Source organism: Echinops telfairi, unplaced genomic scaffold, assembly GCF_000313985.2.
Source record: "Echinops telfairi isolate 266 unplaced genomic scaffold, ASM31398v2 ScPeMD7_3533;HRSCAF=4204_0, whole genome shotgun sequence".
NCBI lineage: Eukaryota > Metazoa > Chordata > Mammalia > Afrosoricida > Tenrecidae > Echinops > Echinops telfairi.
Genome location: NW_022107431.1, coordinates 94,827,669 through 94,849,275, shown reverse-complemented (window position 1 = coordinate 94,849,275; position 21,607 = coordinate 94,827,669). Strand labels below are relative to the sequence as shown.

General features: G+C 37.6%; 1 pseudogene; it reads left to right on the top strand.

The window, feature by feature from the left end:
• The first annotated feature begins 6,383 nt into the window (after window positions 1-6,383).
• The window catches only part of LOC101663243, a 67,144-nt pseudogene continuing 51,920 nt past the window's right edge, over window positions 6,384-21,607 (top strand).

Sequence of the window (21,607 nt, the reverse complement as noted above, 5' to 3'; positions counted from 1 at the left end):
TCTGATTATTGGTTTAGAAATCTATGGTAAATATCACAAACAGTGGAAAATGACAGTGAAAACTTTATAATTGTCTTTCAAGAGGTAAAATGAACCAGTGGCTCAGTAACTCTAGGTTGAATCATACATCTTAGAATGATCTGTTTATAATGCATCTATTACCACAATTAATTCTGGAGGATCTTCTATTATTTTTTTTCCCAACTCCACACTCCATAACTACAGAATCTCAAATCCCCTTGGCTTTGGGTAATAATGATTTTTTTATTTGTCTCTACAGACTTATCTATTCTGGACATTTCCTATGAATGGAGTTATGAAGTGTCTGGCCTTTTGTGTCTGACTTCTTTCATTTAATCTAGTACTTTCAAAGTGCATCCATGTTATAACATATATTAGTATTTCCTTTTTTATTGAATGGTCCTACCACATTTATTTATCAGTTGATGGACTTTGTGACCGTGCTCATTTATTGACTATTGTGAATAATGCTACCATGGCTATTTAGGTATACGTTTCTTGGTGGAACCACCTTTATAGTCCTCTGAGTGAAATTGCTGGGTCCTGTGGTGACTCCGTTTTTAACAGTTTGTGGACTTTCCCTATTGTTTTCCAAAGTGGTGGCACCATTTTGCATTCCCACCAGTAATGGATGAGAGTTCTCATTTCCCCTCATCCTTGCGAGCACTCATCTGTCTTTTGATTATTAGCATTCTAATGGAAACAAGGATCTCTGGTGGTGTGTGGGTTACATGTTGCACTGCTAACCACAAGGTTGGCAGTTTGAATCCATCACTACTTCACAGGAGGAAGATGAGGCTTTCAACTACTATAGAGTTCGAGTCTCAGAAACACGCAGGGATAGTTCTACCCTGACTGATAGGGTCACGGTGAGTCAGAATTGACTGCATGACAGTAAGGTTTTTGGAATGCATTCCGTAAAACTGGCAAAAGATAGAACCTGTGTGAAATGGAAAACTATCAGAGAAGGAAAACACAAATATTGCTTACAAATTGAGGATGTTTGAGAAAGAATATGACTTCATTCAGTCAAAGGCAGTAAGCAGAAAACTTTGGAAAATCTGGAAAAACAAGGTGTTCTTGTTAAGTTCTGGCTTTGTTAGGCTTCCCTATAGAAACTATCTCTTTATAGGCTTAATTTTCATTCTTTGTGACTGTGAGGTTTTCATTCTGATTTTTGTAAGACATAAGCATCTATTTTCATCTTACCATACACAAGGGAATGTAAATGAGGTCACCATTTCCCAGTCACCTGATGTTGATCATCAGTCATTTCAGGTGGGCATGGGTAATTTATGTATCTTCTTTGGAGAAATGTCTAAAATGCTATGATTTAATGCTACCTTCATGGAAGGTTATCAATTTCACCTTGAGGTGAAATGTTTAGGTGGTAATAAAACGAGACTGGATGGTATTCTGCTACACCTATCAAATTCTCTGAAATGGGGATCACATGAGAAGTTGCTGGATAGAGCGGAAGAAAATTCAAAACCATAAAAGAGACCAAGCTCCCTGCTCTGAGAAAGACTGTGGAACTCTGGGTAACTTTGGCCGCTCGCCACTCTTCAGGTCTAAAAGGAACTCACCCTTCTGCCTCAATTTTCATCCGCATAGGTTTATAAGTAGAGCACTAACATTACTGAGGTACACATATCTTGAAAAATCAACCATTTGATATCAAAATGACACTGTTTCCCCAAAGGCAAAGTTCAAAAGGATTAGTAAGGAAGGGGGAGTAGAAGCAGGAAGTCAGACATGTGAGGCTCCAGTGAGGAGCTGCAATGAGTGAGATGAAACAAAATGTGTATGAATTGTTGAAGGTAGAACCGGTGATCTGCTCTGCACAGCATCCAATTCACCAGAAAGTATAATATTAGAAAGAAGTTGACAAAAGAGGTCAGGCAGAAATGTCCACATATTGTCTGATTTCACTAACATGGAATGCTTTAGAATAGATAAATCTATTGAGATGGAAGCTAGATTTTTGTTTGTAGCAACATTTTTATGACCCCAGAAAGGAAACCTCTTACTTATCAGCAGTTACTTCCCAGCCTTTCACTGTAGAAAGTTACGAATCTCGTTTCTGTATAGATTTTGGATAAATCCCAGTGACGCTTAGAGAAAAAATTACATGCTATTCATATTCATTACTCCCTTTTCTTGACAAACAAGCATCCCTGGTGGTATACTTTGTTCTTAATGTCACTCTAAATCAGGATTTATTTGAAGGCAGTGGGTTTAGTTTGGACTCTACTTTTTCTCCAAACCTAGGTATTACTTGGTTTTATAATAGTTATTTTTTCATATTGAAGAAGAATTTAAATTAGGCTAACAATTTCCAGAAAAATTGTGGGATTTTCATCATATTTTTTATTATTGGGTATCTCTCATATTTTAAGCTAGTCATAATAAAAACTTGGTGAATGGATGTTTTCTCTATTGTAGTTAAAATAACATTTGCTGAGAGCTTGATTTGTGCCAAGCATTATTCTAGATATTATTCTAGATGCCTTTTTAAGAGAGCCTATTTTAATATCCTGATATCTTATTAAGATTTTATTAACTTCACTTTACATTTGAATCAACTGAGCATATGGTTGTTGTTAGAAGCCATCAAGTCGCCTCTCACCCAGGGCGACCCTCTGCACGACAGAAGGAGAGAGTGCACGTCCTGTGCGTCCTTACAATTGTTCCTAAGCCCGAGCCCATTGTCCTAGGCATTGCATCAATCCATCTCGCGGAGGGCTTTCTTCTGTTCCTCTGCCCTCAACTTTATCAAGCATGATAGCCTTCTTCGGGCCTCGTTGTTCTTGACATAGTGTCCAAAGCATGTAAGAGCAAGTCTTACTCCCTTTGCCTCTCATGAGCACTCTGGCTGCACTTCTTCCAAGAGAGATGTGTCCTTTGAGCAATCCATGATACTTTCAACATTCCTCTCCAACACCACAACTAAAATGCATTGATCTTTCCTCAGTCTTCCTTGTTCAATGTTCAACTTTCACATGCATATGAGGCAATTGAAAAAATCATGAAATACTGTGAAAATATCATGGCATAGGTCGGGTGCACTCAGTCCTCAAAGTAACGTTCTTGCTTTTCAATATTCTAAAGTCTGGCAGCAGATTTGCCCAGTGCAAACACATCTGTTGATCTCCTGACTGCTGCTTCCATGAGCACTGATTGTGGACCCAAGCAAGACAAAATTCTTGACAACTTCGATCTTTTCTCCATTAATCAAGATGGTCCAGTTTTGAGGATTTTGGTCTTTTTGACATTGGGTGGTAGTCCATACTGAATCCTACAATCCTTGACTTCATCAGCAAACGCTTCAAGTTCTCTTCATATTTAGCAAGCAAGATTGTGTCATCTGCATATCTCAGATTGTTAATAAACCTTCTTCCAATCCTGATGTCATATTCTTCTTCATATAACTCAGCTTCTCTGATGATTTACTCAGCATACGGATTAAGCAGGCTTGACACACATATTTTCTGATTTTAAACCAGGCAGTGTTCCTTTGTTCCCGTTGTACTACTTCCTCTTGATCCAGGCACAAATTCCTCATGAGCACAATGTAGTGTTTTCTAATTCCCATTCTCCTGAAGGTTTTCCGTGTTTTATTATGGGCCACAAAATCGAATCATTTGCATAGTCAACGCAAGACAAGTAAACATCTCTCTGGTTTCTCTTTCAGCCAAGATCCATCTGACATCATCAATGATATCCCTTGCTCCACATAGTCTGATGAATTTTCCTGAATCTTTCTGAACCTCTGGCAGTTGTCTGTCAATATATTGCTGCAACTGTTGCTGATGATCTTCGGTAAAATTTTACTTGTGTGCAATATCAATAATATTGTTCTACATAGTTTGAGCCTTCTGGTGGGTCATTTTTCTTTGGAATGGGTACAAATATGGATCTCTTCCAGTCAGTGGGCCAAGAAGCTGCCTTCCAAATTTCCCGGCATAAACCAGTGAGTGCTCCCAATGCTTCATCAGCTTGTTGAAACACAGCTGGATGTGCCTGTTTATTTAATAGCATAGCTAGAGATAGCAGTTAGGGTTGTCCTATTGCCCAGAAAGTTATTCTCAATTTATATCATTTTCCCCAAGAATAGCCTACAGTAATAATACCAAAGTCATATGCTCTCTCTGTATACTATATATTAAAATATGAGGGGACTTCAAAACTTTGATGGAAACATTCTTGTGTTTTTTAATTCAAAACTTTCAGGAACTGATAATAGTTTGATTGAGGTATGATAAGAATTCCAGATTTGAATTTAGAATTCACATTATCAGCATGTATTGAGGATTTACTATGTAAATCGAGCTCTGTGCTGATTGCTGGAGTGAAAGAACTAGGAATCAAATGTTTAGAAAACACGTGCTTAAAAGAAACTTAAAAATCTAGTTGGAGCATGAGGTGTGTATATGAGTAATGCATGAAAGTGAGCAAATGAATTGAGAAAAGTGGATTATGTATTCAGTTTAGCATGGATCGACAAAATCATAGAAATGACAATTATAGGGCCACTCGGAGTCATAATTGACTGGATGGGAGTGGGTTATTTTTTCCAGTTAATTCTGTCACTACAGCATATTTGATATGAGATTATCCTTCCGGGTGGGAGTCACTGATCCCAATCAAATATAAATTATAGGTAGGCAAATTATGTTTGATTTTAAGGACTGGAAATAAACTCGATATGGATACTCAACAAGAGCAGATGGAGGGTCACTTTTAAACTTTTTATATTTTCTTGATGTGTAATTAACTACAACTCTTTTCCTCCCAGACATAAAAGATAGTTTAATTGAATGAGACATAGATTTTGTAATTGTTAAAATTGATACATAACATGGAAAACATGCAATGCTGTAGCAAAAATGTAGTATACTTGTTTCATTTCTTTCTTAATACTTAGGGAATATATTTTGAATTACATTTCAATGTAGACATTTAAAATAATACAAGTACTTAAAAGTTTTCATTGTGGTAAACACGTATAGTAAAATGCAACAATTTAACCACGCTTAAATGTGTAATTCCAAGACACATCATATCCATCCTTTTTATCACCCGTCCCAATATCTGTTTCCAAGAGCTTTTCCTCCTGCTAACAAGAAACACAGTGTCTGTTATACAGAAACTCCCGATTTCCTCTTCCCTCAGCCTCTGGTAGGCATTCATAATTTCTTCAAGATGGATGACCCTGTGGTTGCAACAAACATAACACTTGTGAGGACGGCCCAGGACAAGGCAGTGTTTCATTCTCTTGTACATCGGGTCACTGTGAGTCAGAACAACAACAGGAACATGCATTTCGTGAGATACTTTACCTCAGTAGGATCATGTAACGTTTGCCCTTTTGTGCCGGATTTATTTAATTTAGCATAATGTTCATCCATGTCATAGCATGTCAGCAGGGATGGGTTATTTTCTAGAGCGCTAGGGAAGAATCTGTTTCCTTGCCTTTTCTTTGGCATCCGCGGCTTCCTGTCTGCCTTGTTCTGCGGCTAATTCCTCACTCTCCAAAGCCAGCCTCATTAGCCAAGTTCTTTTCAGACAGCTCTCTCTGCTTCTTTCTCTGCTGCCTTCCTCTTTCGTTTATCGAGGTCCTTGCCATGATCTTGTATCCACTCTGAGAAGACGGGGTCATCTTCCCATAGCAAGGTCAGGTGTTTCTCAACTTTAATTTCGTTTGCCACCATTATTCTCCTGTGCAATGTCATCTAACGTGCTCACAGCTGCTAGGAATAATGACCTCACCAGCACTGAGCGTCACGATTTTGCCCGTACACCTTTCTCGTGGGAAGTGAAAAGATGTTTCTTCAGGAGTCGTCCTTCATAAGTAACAGTTTGATTCTTGAACTTATACTAAGAACAGATTCTGCATTCATCAAACAAAATCCAGGGGAATTCTGATACCTGGCGAAATGTAGACTTACGTAAAAGAAGAAAAAGTTGTGGAAAGGGTAAGCTGCTGTTTAAAATACTTCCCTCATTTAAAAGCATCTTTGACATAGCTTTCAAAATTCATCGTTTGAAGCCAAATTGTAACCCGGGTTGTGGGGCTGTGATCCATGCCGAAGTAAAGTGGCTGACCATCATGACACAAAGGACGCTGTTGTGGCCATAGCTTCGTGGTTGGCCGCACGGCGACTCTGGGCACAGCAGGGCAGGTGTGCCGTCCTGACATCTGCTTCATGTGTGAGCCCACGTGGCAGCCCCATAGTCAATCCAGCTCCGTGAGCATCCTTCTCTTGCGCCGCTGCTGCCGCCCGCGCGCTGTCCCTCTGCAGGGAGGAGTCTCGTAGGCAGAACCCGGGCTCGACCGCACCAGTCATCGCCAAAGTCGGATGTCGACGCGAAATGTCCAGAAAATGTTGCATCCGAGCTGGAACAAAACGTCGGAATCCAACCCGACGCAGGTGACTTCGGTAAACAAAAGCAGTTCGTGTCTCGGTCACTCGGCGTTAATGGGCATTGTTAGTACGTGTTCTTTCAACCTTTTGCAGCTGTGTTCCAAGCGTCTTGCTATCATTTTCTTAGTTTTTGTGGCTTTTGTACTGTTTTTAGATAAAAACGTGTACTGTTTTTAGATAAAAACGTGTACTGTTTTTAGATAAAAACGTGGGCCCTATGAACGAGTTTTTGAGATGAATCATCATGATAAGGAACTGATTAACTGTGTTATCAATATTGTTGATGATGATTTAGTAAACCCTGTTAGAAAAGAGTTAAGGAAACGCCCACAGCTGACCACATTCGACAGACTTTTTCGTTTTGTTTTGTTTTAGAGAAAGCCAGCCAGGCCCTAGTGAAAAAGGCAAAGACAGAAAATACGGCTGACAAGCAACTACCGCATCAGTGTCCGCAGATCCAGATCCTCATCCGTCTCAAGGTAGGGGCCATGCTGTCTTTGTTAAAAACTTTTTTAATGTTGTGTTTCTTATTTAAATTGTCCTCTTTAACTCTCATTTACTTTGAAATTTCTGTGTAACGTTTTATATAAAAAGGCAAGATGAGGGTAAAAACTTGGTGGTTGAGAACGGATTAATCCGTTTTCAGTTATTTCTTATGAAAAATTTGATTTGGAACTCGCCTGCATCGCTTCTCCACGCTCCTTCTAGAACGGGTTAGCCCCGAGGTGCAGGGTTCGGCTGCAACACAAAATCCACGAGACGAAGTTTCACCATCGTCGCTGCTAAGGAACACTGATGACACGTCTCCAAGACAGGCCTATTTGTTCCCTTGGCAGTCGTGGTGTGCCATAATTCACATGTGTTCATTCTTCTGTCTTGCTTTTATTTCTCTGGGTTTTGCACACATATGAGTTGATTGAAAATATTATCACTTGAATCAGGTGCAACTCCGTTCTCCAAGTGACATTTTCGCCCTTTAATACTTTAAAAAAGTCTTGCAGGGCAGATTGACCCAACACACTACGGTCGGTGTTTAATTTCTTCACTGTTGCTTCCAATAGTGATCATTTTGGATTTAAATAAAGTGAACTCCTTCACAGCTTCATTTCTTTCTTTACTTATCATGATGTTATCTGTTGGTCTGATTGTAAGAATTTTTGTTTTCATTGCATCGAGTTATAATCTATACTGAAGGCTATAGTGTTTTTTTTCTTTCTTAGTAGGATAGGAAAGTGAAAATAAGTTTTTGCTGTTTGTGTAATGAGATTAGTGTGTGTTGATTAAATGTGAGTGCTTCAAACATTATGTAATCATCAAAAAAGTTAAAACAAATGTGTATATAGTTAATAACTTTTAATGAAGATTAAAAAAATATACTTAACCCAAAATTAGCTAGGAAGTGGAACAAGAAACAAAGATGGGACCTCTAATGTTATTGCCAAGATGGTAAAATCTTAATTTAAAAAATCAATCAATAATTTTATGCTAACATTTACATAGATATAATAATGGCACATATAAAAAAGTATATTTTCAGACCAGATAAAAGTAAGACTCATCTATTTCCTGTTTACAAACACAAATTTAAAAATAAAGTAACTGATTTGTTAAATGTAAAAGAGTGGGAAAGATGTATGATGCAAACATCAATCAAAATTAACCAGGGTAACCTGTAGTTAATTTAGCCTTCTGAACAAGGAAGATTATCAAGAATATAAAGAAATAGCCTTTATTGATCATGGGATCAGTTTACCAAGAGTATGTAACCAACATTCATCCAAGAACTCTGCTTTCAAATACATGAAGCAAAACTGGTAGAACTGCACATTAGTTTTGTTACATGCTTTTAAGCATCTCCACAAAAAGTTTTTTTTTACTATTTGAATTTATAAAAATCTAAATCTCCTAGATGGGTAGAAATTACTGTATAAAATTTAAATCATTAATCCATTTACTCCCTTTCTGAAGACAAACTTGCTTTTCCAATGTCAGTACATTGAGTAAGAGAGCCAAATAAAAATAATTATTCAAAAGATACCAATAATGCAAACATTTCAAATATACATATCTGTAATTTCCAAATCCAAATACAACATTGATATATTGTTAGCTGGAATGAATAGCATTTCTGCAGTTCATTGGTACTATTACTAGCTATTATCATCATTAATTAACTAGCTTATAAAACTTGTACACTAAAGTAGTGGGTTTTTTTTTGAAATGGATAAAATAATCCTTTTGAAATATTGTCATGACCTTTTAAATTAATAACATCTTGAAAACTTGGTTTGTAAAGGAATTGGAAATAATCAAACAAATACAGGAAGCATATTGGTTAAAAACACACACAATGTTGACTTAGTAGTTCATCTTTTCATTCTTTATCTCTTTTTTATTTAAAATTGGTGGTATTCTATAATAAAAATATATCTCAGTGTAACAACAGCAGAAGAAAATTGACATGGTGAAAATTATAACCAATGTCACTGGGTCATGATGTCCAGAAATAAATCAGAATAGGTTTTGTAGTGCATATTTTTTTAAAGAAGTCAAAAAATTATTTTGCTTAAGGAATACATAATCATTTATATATAAAAAAGTATTGCCATTTTTTAGAAAAAAATCTAGTGTCATGAATTTCAAGATAGATTTAAATAACATCTTTTTGAAAATTGATTCTTTTTCTATTTAATAGGTTTATTGTCATATAATTCACATATCACACAAGTTAATGATTCGATTGTATTAAGAAGAGTTGTGCCATCATCATCACATCAATGTCAGAACATTATCTTAGTCCTCTTACCCAGTGTTGCTCGCAGCTCCCATCTCTCCACCTTCCCTACTATTCACTTAGTTGATTATTAACCCAGTCATGGTCTTTATTGATTTGCTTGTTATGTATTTGACATACAGATAACCATACAAAAGAAAAACAAGAGACAAACAAAAAACCAACAACAATGACAAAGCAAAACAGAGGAAACATCAGTTGAAAATAAGCAGAAAACTTTAAAGACTAAAACAACATTCAACTGAAACTAAATGACAGGGTGTTACATGTTGATCTAACAAACCTGTCGGGCAGCCAGGTTAGTCACACCCCTGGACTGTGGTCAGAGGGGACTCACCTGAGGCTTTATCCATATGGGGGCGTCTGCAAGTGGACTTTTGTCTTTCACTGTCATCATGACCTTCTGTGGAAGGGGGGTTCAGAGTTTAATCTCTGATACTATTCCCTATTCCATATTTGTATTTTATTATTTACAATCAATCACATAGTCTGCTTCTTCCATGTAGACTTAGTTGACTTCTCACTTAAATGGCTGCTTGTATTGAAACAAAACTTTGAGATCCCAGATGCTAATAAGATCTCAAAACTTTGAAATCCCAGAAGGAAATAATGCTATTCTTTCTGATAGCCGACCACCATCTATCTGATTTCTTTACCACACTTTGTCACAGCACCCACATTTTTGGTGATCTGTCGATTATTACAAGTATCAAGTAGGGCCATAGATGATAAACCTTTTGATTGGAAACAAAATTTAAAAATTATTTTTGGGAACATTAAAATATGTACAGCAGTCATTTCACATTCACGCTTTGAACATGCTCACTCCCTAAATCTCACAGAATAGACAGATTGGCCAAAGTGTTACTAAGGAAACACATCAAGCATAAACATAAAAAGCAGAACAGGTTCAAAGAACTCTAGGGAATTATTATAAAGCCATAAAATCTAACAAATAATTGGAACAATAAAAGTGGAAAATTAATCTCAAGCAAGACTAAGCATTTCAGTAAAAAGCTTTTAAAGACAATATACATAGTTTAGGAGAAAGGGTTGAAGACTTAACTATCCAAATGGGTAACTAATGGAGATTGAAGCCAAATGAAAGCTTTGGGAGTATAGCAGAAAAACATGGTTTCTGGTTTCATAAAGGGGAATTTTCCTTAATCAAATTTATTAGTAAGAAGGATCAGGGTTTAGAAAAAAAAAGGCTGCTTCAAGAAGTTGAAAAATGGACCAATATTCTAAGCTTTGAGATTTGACGTGTTTTCTGGTCCAAGGAAAATATCACCAGGGTGCTAAAGGAAGTAGAGATAGAAATAGAAGGCCCCTTTTATGAATAGTTTCACAAGTGCACTTAGTTCTAGAGAGACCCCCTAGGATTAGGCAATATGATGGAATTACTTTTAAAGGTCCTGGGAATGTACCAAGTGGCCTGCATACCGGTTGACATCACTCATAAGAAAAGTGTTAAAAGGTATTTTGAGGGTCAAATGAAGAAACATTTGGAGGCTTACTTCTTGTTGAAGGTATGCCAACTGACTGCTTCAGATGGGAAAGAGATGCTTCATTACCTTGTCAAAATGTCAGAAAGGTATTATTTCCGCGGCAGGAAAGAGGTGTTATAGCACATCCTCGGTATTTCTATAGTGGGCAATTTATTGAAATGCTCTTCTGGGGTTAAGATGATCTTCTCTCTCACAAGTGACATAACGGGGAAATTGGTAGGCTGAATTGAAACGTGTTAAACCGTAAGAAACAGAAGTCATTTGGCAATTGAACGGCGGTTGGTTCAGAAAGAAAACCATTGCCATTAGAGAACTCGATTCTGCCAGCTGTGTGGGACAGCTGCCCTTCTTTAGGCGACATCCACGTGTATTTTGCTCCAGGCACTATTTGCATAGAAACTCACACGACACATGACACCTGATTTTAAAGTGTGACACCTTATTTTCTTAAACCCTCAGTTCTTGTGCATGGAAGGGGAGTTATTTCCATAAAGATATCATGTTGTCCTTTTAACTTGTTAGAACCTTACTTCTGGATTTTCCCCCTTGAGACCGTGGCAAACTTTAAAAAATTATATTTAACGGTGACAATTTTTCATCCTGTGAGTGAAAATCTTGTATTTGGGAGAAGGCCAAAAAAGTAGAGCTTCATCTGGTAAATACGATGAATGATTAAATTCTTAATATCTATTTTTAAATGAGGTGTAACTATTAAGTAAAGAAAGTGATGTTCTTCTGAGGGTTGTACCCTGCCTTTCAGAGATTCCTGAGACATTTGAAACACATTTTGATCAGTGAGGATATGCTTGTAAAGGGACGAAATATTCTCAAACTGAAAGTTTAATAGACAATTTTAGAATGAGTTTTGGTATGCTGGTTAAAAATCCAGTCTCGTAGTTCTAACTTAGAAAGAAGTAGAGGGATATTCAGCTGTAATGCAGATTCACTGCTGAAGTTTAAGAGATGGGAGCATTGTACTTTAAAGCGGTCATAGAGAAGAGTCAGGTTGTGTGGTACTCTGTAGGAGAAACACCATGGTACCAGACAGGAGAGCACTTTGCCATTATCCTAATTCTTTTCTCTTTTCTTCCCCCAAATACCAAACTCTCTGCCATTGAGTCAATACCGCCTCTGAGTGACCCTTTAGGACAGGGTAGAACTGCTCTGTATGGATGTAGAAAGTCTCATCTTTCTCCCAGGGAGCGACTGGTGGTCTTGAACCTGACACACAAGCATGAGGCCACCAGGGCTCCTCTCTCTTCTTACAGCTAGGTAACTCTCTCAGTGGAGTGAGCAGTTTTCATTGGTCCAGCCTGAAGCTTGATGGTTTGAACTCACCCCGTGGTGTCACGGGTTCCACATAATTGTTGAACCAAAGAGGCATTTGCTTGGAGTAGTTCTTCTTTGAGACACATTAGGGTCACTGTGAGTTGGCACAAAGTTGATGATATTATTTATCAGTCACTTTAATGTCTTACATCTGTTTCTCTCTCTTATAAAATGGAGGCAAGCTTGACTTTGAAAGATTAGGCAAAGGGTTAGTTTGCCATTTGCAAAACATATAGGTCCATAAAATGTATGTATGCTGTAGGCCGACTGTGAGGCTCAACTGAGAGAGCAGTAGGTGTGTGAAAAATTACTTTCAGAATCTTAATGCTGGGAAACGATCATGCATTTTAATTTCAAGAAAGGGATTTTATGACAAGAGAATTAGAAGACTATAAAAATATTCAACTGCTACCAACATTAAATGGTTATTTTAACTTTTGCATGAACTTTGCCCCATGTTTTCCATACATAAAAAAGAGGAATAATACTTGCCTTTGCATTATCATGGGGAAGTAAAAATGTAGAAAATATTATCAGAAATGTCTGCAAAGAAAAGCCTGATATAAAGTATAAAGTTATCTTATGTGCAATGACTAAACACAGCTGGAACCAGTGTACATTACATTCTATGTGTTGCTGATGTTCTTTAACATTCCCATAAGTCAAGAAGTCTTGTTGCAGAAACCATTAAAATATTTATTATATAAAACGTGTATCATAAAGCCATTGTCTTCAACATATCTTTCATCTAGGTTTATACTCTTCTCCTAAGAATTCTGTGTTCTTTGCTTTATACCAAATCAAAATAGCAACCCTGGCATCCTCAAGGGTCTTACTTGGGTTGCTTTTAGGTGTTCTTTGAGTTTGGGGAACAAAAAGAAGTCGGAAGGGTCAAGATCAGGGCTATAGGATTGATAGTGTAAAGTTTCCCCACAAGATGCTTGGATGAGAGCCCTCACTACCCTGGAAGAATGAGTAGAGCATGCATTATCATACTAGGAGAAAACCTTTTCCTAGTAACAACCTGTGATCTTTCTGTGTCCATTGGGAAAAACTCTCAAGCTTTCCTTTTATGACATATACCAAAGCAGTCACCAGAGCCTTCTGCACTAACCACTCTGCCTTGAACTGGCCCAGATCTCCTTGGAAGTCATTGTTTTGATTGTAACCTGTTTTTGAAGGCACCTAATCAGAAGAAAGCAAGTGAATTTCTTAGACAACGTGTCTATAGTTAAAACACTTTGTGTTTGGAATTGAGTTGTGCATGATTGAACTGGAATCATAGTAGCAATATATTTTGACTTAGTATAATGATGTATCATGAAATGTAATTGTTTCAAATTCACATATTTGTAACTTGGCATTGAGAAAATTTTAAACAAATGTGCGTATATTAATTATAGTCCAGGAGATCCTAAAGATAGAAAAATTAAACTGCCTTTATCAATAGAAAATCTACCTAGTAATCCTTGAATAGTATGAATTGCTTCTAACACAAAAGTCAAAACAAAAGATCCTAGCATTATTTTCAGATTTTTAAATTACATACTGAAAATTGGCAGACATAAGTAGAAAAATAATGCAAAATGGCCCGAATTTAAGATATATTTTGTTTAGTACGGAAAGTTCCTCTGATCTCTGAAAGAAAGACAATTTGTCATTACATTTTCTTCTCGGTCTGGTATGCATTTTAAATTAGCCTATTATACCTGGGAAACAATATTGAATAGTCTCTGTGCAGAACAATAAGAAGCGAATGCTGTTTGACTTTCCAGTGTGCTTCACCATGCACCCAATGATGTGGAATGTGAAAATTCAAATTTTAATATGCACTGCAAAATAGTGAGATTCCTGTACTTGGAGACACTGTCTGTTATGAATTGAATTGGATCCCCCTAAAAGATAAATTGAAGTTCTAATCTCTGCATGGGCAAATGTGAGATAATTTGGGAGATAGAGTATTGTTTGCAGATGTAATCAATTAATGAAGTTATGCTGAAGTAGCGTGGTGGTGGTCTTCATCAAATTCCTTGAGTAACCTTTTATAAAAGAGAAGGATAAACATAGAAACATAGTTACACACACATGGGAAAGACAAATGCCATCTAACGGCAGAGATAGTGGCATCTAGAAGCAGCAAAGGAACCCCAAGGATTTCTAGCATCCCCCAGAAACTAGGAGAGGCCTGGAACAGATAGCCCATCAACATGCCAAGATGGAAACATGATATCCAAGACCCTGATTTTAACTTTTAGTCTCTTCAACTCAGGTGAAATTAATTTTTGCTCCTGCAGTCACTTACACGGGACCTGTTTATTAGAACAATCTGAGAAAACTAGGAGACAAAAGGTACAAGTGGATCACACACACACACACACGAACAAAAACGCCTCATGGCCATTAAATTGATTCCAACTCATAGCGACCCTATAGGACATACGAGAACTTTCAAAGCGGCAGTTCCTTATTGGAGCAGAAAGTCTTGTCTTTTTCTCTTGGGGAGCAGTTGGCAGTTGGGAATTGATGACTGCTCCCAGGGATCCTCCACAACTAGCTAGATTTACTTCACTGACTCCACAATCTACCTCAAGACAGTCTTATTTTGAGGTAATTCAATACATCAAAAAGCGTGATAGTCTACAAACTAGATCATGGCATATTATCAGTTCTCTATCACAAAGATGTTTCCAAAACATGTCTTGTTTGCATTTCTCCATCTGTGGTCAAGGACAATAACTATAATATTGTGGACTGAGAATGTTAGTTCATGCCTCCTTTGAAGGATATTTCACAGAGAAGTGCCCGACTAGTTATACAAAACATACATCTCCATCTTGCACCGGATAGAGATATACAGAGTGTACATGTGTAGCAAAAATAGCTTTATTTGAACACATAATTTAAGGAAAGCGGAGTACTTGTCATTTTTGGGAAAATTTGGGTGATTTTGTTAGGTAGAATCGAATACATCTAGATGCCAATGGGAAGTAATAACCAGCAGTTCTTGAATTTTGGATTAGTGAAGGGATTTACTTAATTTACCTTCATGTTAAAATTGGGTAATATCTATATGAATATCATAAATGACATAAGATTAATTTTTGAAATGAGTAGTCCATGGTAATAGAAATAGCCTTTGGCTAGAGAGGTCAGAGAAGGAACAATTCTGATGAATGTGAGCACCTTGTTTCCTGTTGGGTGGTCCCATTTCTGTGGGCGTCTCCCTGAGGGTTCCATGGAAATCATCCCTGGAATTGTCCTTATGCAGCATCAGGACCTTTGTCTGTTTTATTGTAAATTTGTTCAGTGTAATGTTTATCCTCTGATTTACTTAGACACTTTGTTTTACTCATACACACCTTGCTAACATTCTGACTAATTAGCTTCACACATCATTTCTATGTATTCAGTTGACCTGTGGGGTCCCGGGTTATGTGTTTGACTGCTACCTGCAAGGCCGAGAGTTTGGAAAACGAAGCTTTATGCTCCTGTAAAGATTTACAGTCTTGGGAGCCCATGGAGGCAGTTCCACTCTGTCCTTGAGCGACATTGTGCGTTGGAAGTGACTCCATGGAAGTGAGCTGAGGTTGAGCCTGCTTTTGCCTGAGTCTCCAGAGAAGGACGTCATGCTGGTAAAGCAGAAGGGCAGTGAGAAAGAGGAAGACCTTGATGAGATGGGTTGACATCATGACTGCAACAATGGGGTCAAACATGGCAGTAGGGAGGATGGTTCACGATGAGAAATGTTTCATTGTGCTTTATGTATGCTTGGCTGCTATGAGTTGGAAGTAGCTCTAACAACAACATCTAACATCTAACAACAACAAATGGAGAGTTTAAAATTCATGGTGGGTTTGAACTACCGACTTTGAGAGTAGCAGCCCAATACCTCACCCACTAAATTGTAAAGTAGGTTAATGAGTTCCAAATATTTTCGCTCTTTACTTGAAGAGTTGGCAAATGAATGAACAACTAAGGGTTAAGTATCAATTACCATCATTGTATATGGCTTTTCCATGTTACAACAACAGCAGCAGGGACAAACTCCCCCCACCCGCCCAGTTATTTCTCTCGTCCCATCAAGAGAGCTACATACACCTGATCCTCTATGTTCTCTATGATGGGAAATCCTCTTTGACTTCTATTTTAGGTCTTACTGAAGTGGATGCTCAATAAATCAGAAAGGCTGTTTTCGTTTGCAAGTAACAACACCTAGCATGTCCTAAACTACTTCCATGTTTATTATTTGACTATCGGGTAGAAAAGGGGTAGACAGAAGGGTGGGGGGGTGTTGTTCATTGGCTTAGTGGTGCCAGGAAGAACATAGGTTCTTTGAGTGCTGGCACAGGATGTATCAGAAACTGATCTGGGTGCTGCAGACGCTGAGGAAGGAAACAGACAAGGACCCCTGGCTGGAGACACCTTCATTCTGTGTGCTGTCAATAGGTGCTGCTGAGTCTGCTCTGATCCCTGGGAACCACGTGCACAGCAGGTATAAAGTTCACTTGTTCTTGCAAAATCCTCACAATTGTTCTTATGTTTGAGCCCATTGTTGCAGCCAGAGTCAATCCATCTATCTCATCCAGGGCCTTCCGCTTTTCAGCCATCCTCCTCCACAGACCGGTCTCTCTGGATAACATGTTCAAAGTGTGGAGAGCAGTCTCAGCGGCCTTGCTTCTAAGGGGTATTCTGGCTCTTCTTTTCCCAAGAGAGATCTAGTTACTTGTTTGTTTTTTAGCAGTCTGTGATATTTTCAATAGCCTTCAGCAGCACAAGACTTCAAATATATCAATTTTTCTTCTATCTTCCTTATTCAATGTCCAACTTTCACACACATAGGAGGTGATTGAAAATACTACCGGTTTGACACTGGCCTACTTTAGCCCTTATGGTAACATTCTTGTTTTTCAACACTTTAAAGAGGTCTTCTGCAGGTCTTGTACCTAATGTAATGCATTATTTTATCTTTTGACTGCTGTTGCCATGAGCATTGACGCTGGATCCAAGCAAGATGAAATCCTTTACAACTTCAGTCTCTAGGGGCAATGAAAATAAACAAATAGTAAGTAAAGGTAGATAATGATAAATAAGGGAAACAGTGGGAAAGTTTGTTAAAATAGTGGCAAAGATGTTTTGGGGACAGGAGCTGGTACTTTTGATCTAAAGGCAACACAAAATGTCTCACAGGTGTAGTGCTTCACAGATAAGGATGAGTTCTGTGCACACTTGGGGAAATAGTGTTACAGAGATAAAGAAGCGAAAAGTTCAAGGCGAGAGAACACTTGGCTTGTGTTGAAGAACATAACACGTTGTTAGGTGTAGTGCTATATAATAAGTGAACATAAGGAAGGCCTGTCTTTTGGTTTAGTTGTGAAGTAATCCTTCATTGGGTCACCGGAGCAATGAGGTTTCTAGGGAAATTCTTCCCTGACTCATTCTAGTCGTTTTCCTTGTTGTGACACCTTGATTTTCTTATAGGAGGTATCGTTATCATCACAATCATTATTATTACAGTTTTAGCATTTTCTGCTTCTGGATATGGTATTAAGTGATTTACAGCCACATCTTACTAACTTAATCACTTTCTCGGTCATAGAGACTAAGGTTTATTGAGATGAAATGGTCTAATTTCAAAGAGTCACTGAGTGACTGAAACAGAATCATATCTTTGTTTCTCAAGGGTCTCTATCTTTAATAGAGTCACTAAAGCTTAGTTTAAACTTGCATTTTCTTGCAAATAGTATCATGTCCACATTGTAATAGTTGTGTTGATTAGATTTATGATCAATACAACTATTATTCAAATTTATGTATCAAATACAAAAGCTAGTGATGAGGAAAAGGAGGAATTCTACCAACGACTTCAGTGGATCTGATCAGAAATTCATTGTACATGTATTCAAGATGCATTGATATTTATTGGTGGTTGGGATGCAAAAGTTGGAAGCAAAGAGGAAGAAACAGCGGTTAGAAAAGATGGACATGGTGATAGAAATGAAGCTGGAGATTACATGACACGTTATTGATACTGCACTCAAGTAGAAATTTGCTTACAGTAATCCAAAAACATTTACAGCAGTACATTGACAGGGAACTGACAGATGCTAAGGTCAAGTTCAGAAGAGGGCGTGGAACAGGGGATATCATGGCTAATGTCAGATGAAACTTGGCTCAAATCAGTGACTATCAGAAAGATGCTTATATTAAAACATCTTAAAATAAATGATGTTATCAGCCATATCCTGACATAAATTAATAAATGTTACCTAAAAGCTAAATGTGTAGTAACTGCACATGTGAGATATCTTTCTCAATGTGTGTTGTTGTTGTTGGATGCCATTGGGTAGGCTCCAACTCCTAGTGGCCCAGTGCGCAACAGAACAGAACACTGCATGAACCCATTGACTGTGTTAACCCAACTCATTGAGGGCCTTACTCTTTTTTTTTTTTTTTTGCCTCTCCACTTTACCCGACATGATCTCCTTCTTCAGGTACTGGCCTGTCCGGACAATATGTTCAAAGTATGTAAGAAGACATCTTTCCATCCTTGCCTCTAAGGACCACTTTTGCCCTACTTCCAATCTGCCCTTTGGCAATCCATGGTATTTTCAATGTTCTTCTTCAGAATTGATTCTTCTCCAATATTGATTCAAATGCATTGATTCTTCTTCTGTCTTCTTTATGAGTGTCCAACTTTCATAAGCATATGATGTAATGGAGAAGAACATGGCTTAAGTCAGGCATTCCTTAGTCCTTAAAGTAACAGCTTTGCTCTTCAATACTCTGAAGAGGTCTGGTGCAGCAGATTGACACAATGCAATGTGTCATGCGATGTCTTGTTTGCTGCTTCCATGAGCATTGATTGTGGATCCAAATAAGACAAAATCCTTACAACTCCAACCTTTTCTCCATTTATCACAATGTTACCAACTGGTCCAGTGGTGAGGATTTTGGTCTTTTGACATTGAATTGTAATCCATACTGAAGGCTACAATTCTTGATCTTCATCAGCACATGCCTCAATTCCTCCTCACTTTTAGCAAACAAGGTTGTGTTATCTGCAAACCTCAGGTTGATAACAAGCCTTCCTCCAATCCTGATGCCACATTCTTCTTCATACAATCCAGTGTCTCTGATGATTTGCTCAGCATACAGATTGAAAAAATATGGTGAGAGGATATGACCCTAACACAGATCTGTCATGATTTCAAATCACTACTACGTTCCATTCACACAATGCCTGTTGATCCTTGTATAAGTTCCTCATGGGCATAATGAAGTGTTCAGAAATTCCCATTATTTTCGAGTTTATTATGGTCCACACAGTTGAACATCTTTGCATAGTCAATGTTTTAATGTAAAAATATATTTCCACATTAAAACAATTTTAAAAACACCAATTGATGCCTATGGAAATGGACCTTGGGATCTTCATTGCTTATGGGGCACAACTCAAGTTAAGAAGAAACACGGCTCCAAAAATCTACTAACAATTGGAAATTGGAATGTGTGACATATGAATGTCAGAAAATTGGAAGTCATTAAAATGAAATGGAATACATAAAGATTGATATCTTGGGTATTAGGGAACAGAAATGGACTGCTATTACCCATTTAGAATCAGAGTAAATTATGATTTACTCTGCTGGAAATAATGCAAGAGGAATGACATTGCATTAATTGTCTAAAAAGACATTGCAAAATCAATCTTGAAATACAATGCTATCTGAGACAGGATAATATCTATCTGCCTTCAAGGAAATTCAATCAATACCACTATTATTCAAATCTGTGACAACCACAAATGTAAGTGAAATAGAAATTCAAGAATTCTATCAATAATTTCAATCTGAAATTGATTAAACCATGCAATCAAGATGCATTGAAACCTATCAGGGATTGAAATGTAAAAGATGGAAACAGAGAGATGGAATAGTAGTTGGAAAAGATGAATTTGGTGATAAAAATAAAAGTAGAGATCACGTGGTAGAATTTTGCAAAATCAATAACTTGTTCATAGCACCTACCATTTTTCAACAACACAAAAGGTGACTATACACATGGACTTCTCCAGATGGAATGCACAGAAATCAAATCAATTGCATCTTTTAGAAGAGATGAAGAAGAAGCTCCATATCAGAAGCTAAAATCAGGCCAGGGAATGACTGTGGATGAGGTCATCAATTACTCCTGTGGAAGTTGAAGATAAAGCTTAAAAAATTGAAGTAAGTCCACAAGAGACAAAACAAACTTGAGTCTATACCACCTGGATTTCAAGAACTTCTCATGAACAGATTTGATGCATTGAACACTAACGACAGAAGACCTGATGAGCTGTGGGAGGGCTTCAAGAACACCATTCATGAAGAAAGTAAAAGGTCATTAAGACAGGAAAGAGAAAGGTAGTAGGATACAAAGTTAACCAGAAATCAACTGGATTCCGATATGCCAGTGAAGACAACTATGACAAAGACATTAAGAAAGCAATGCCATTTACACTAACCACACAAAAGATGAAATTCTTAGGCATAAACTTAACTAAAGAAACAAATGAACTATACAGAGAAAACTACAGAATATTACAACGACAAGCTAAAAAGGACCTATAAAAATGGAAGAATATACCATGCTCATGGATAGGCAGATTTAATATTGTGAAAATGACAATACTATCTAAAACCATCTACAGATACAATGTAATACCAATTCAAATCCAAAATACGTTCTTTAAAGAAATTGAAAGACTAATTACCAATTTCATATCGGCAGGCAAAAGACCCAGGATAAACAAAGAACTTCTTAAAAAGAAGAAACAAGAAGGAGGCCTAGCACTGCCTGACCTAAAAACCTACTACATAGCCACAGTAGTCAAAACAGTCTGTTATTGGTACAATGAGAGGTACATAGACCAATGGATCATGAGAGAAAAGACAGACCTAAGTGCATCAGCCTACAGCCATCTAATTTTGACAAACTGGATCTCCACATGCAGAAGGTTGAAATAAAGACAGGAAGGGGAAAAAAAGAAATGAACATCAGCATGTATGTCAGAAGAGACTCTGAAACTTGCTCTTAATTGTAGAGTAGCTAAGGTAAATGAAAGAAATGATGAGGTAAAAAAGCTGAATAGAACATTTCAAAGGGCAGTTTGAGAACACAAAGTAAACTACAGTCTAGTGAAATGTGCAAAGACCTAGAATGGAAAACCAAAATGGGAGAACATGCTCAGTATATGTTAAACTGAAAGCACTCAAGAAAAGTATTCAAGCCTCAAGTTGAAATATTGAGTGGTTCTATTGGCAAAATATTGAATGATGCAGGAAGCATCGAAAGAAGATGGAAAGACTATATGGAGTCCCTGTACCAAAAAGAACTAGTAGACATTCCATCATTTCACACGGTAGAACCAATGGCACTGATGAAGGAAGTTCAAGCTGCATTGAGAACATTCACCAAAAACAAGACTCCAGTATTTGGTGGAATAGCAGTGGAAATGTTTGAGCATGTTGACGAGTCACTGGAAGCAC